Source organism: Nycticebus coucang, chromosome 11, assembly GCF_027406575.1.
Source record: "Nycticebus coucang isolate mNycCou1 chromosome 11, mNycCou1.pri, whole genome shotgun sequence".
Lineage (NCBI taxonomy): Eukaryota > Metazoa > Chordata > Mammalia > Primates > Lorisidae > Nycticebus > Nycticebus coucang.
Window position 1 is genome coordinate 10,370,364 of NC_069790.1, and position 980 is coordinate 10,371,343.

Here is a 980-nt window from a genome sequence, read left to right on the forward strand (position 1 = left end):
TACTCTGAAAACCACAAAATATGCCTGAGAAAATTCAATAAAGGCTAAGTAAATTGAGATATATGCACGTGTCCATTTTAAAAAATAAATAGAATTTGAGAAGACTTAGACCATTAAGCCTTATGACTGGCTACAAAGGTTCAGTAATACACTGTGGTGTTAGCACATGCATAACCGAACCCAATAAGCAGCACAGAATCCAGAAGTATATTCAGTGCTTGCTTCGGCAGCACATATACTAAAATTGGAACAATACAGAAAAGATTAGCATGGCCCCTGCACAAGGATGACACGCAAATTCTTGAAGCGTTTCAGAAGTATATTCACACATCGTCAATAATATAATTTTCAGCAAAAGCATCAGAGGAATTAAACTGGGAAAGGCAAGTCTTTTTAATAAATCATGCTCCAGTGTCTGAATATCCATATGACAATGGAGCATGACCCCTACCTCATAGAGTACAAATATTCATTTAAGATGTATCATACACCCAAATGTAGAAGCTAAAATTAGGAAGCATCTAGGAAAACACACAAGAATATTTTCAAGATCTTCAATTAGGTAAATGATCCTTATACAGAACTCGAAACTCACTAATCTAAATCATCTATATGAATTTCCAGGGGGTTTTCTCCCATAGTCATGCCTATATTTGTAGTATTCTCAGCCTGTAAGGGCTCAAGGACCAAGGCCAAGTCTACAGTCTTATCCTGAAGCAGATGTGGTATGGATTGAAAGATGCTTAAGTCAACCCAAAGGTGATCTTAAATAGAATTTTCTGAGACTTCCAAAAAAAGATTCCTTAGCTGCAAGTCTTACTTGACAGTTCTATTTGCAGAATAAATCTCTGTGGAAATCCAGAGAAGGAGAGATCCTTTGTCAGAGAACTGAGCTGTCTCTGAGACTAGGAAAAAACCAAGAGAAGATGAAAATTCCTCTTGCTGTGTGGTTTATGACTCTGAAGATCTCATCAATGGAA

General features: G+C 36.8%; 1 non-coding gene across 1 annotated transcript; it reads left to right on the forward strand.

Moving 5' to 3' along the window:
- The first annotated feature begins 214 nt into the window (after positions 1 to 214).
- On the forward strand, positions 215 to 321 carry LOC128560506 (U6 spliceosomal RNA). The gene has a single exon (XR_008373004.1). It is a non-coding gene; the product is annotated as a U6 spliceosomal RNA (small nuclear RNA).
- The last annotated feature ends 659 nt before the right edge of the window (positions 322 to 980 follow it).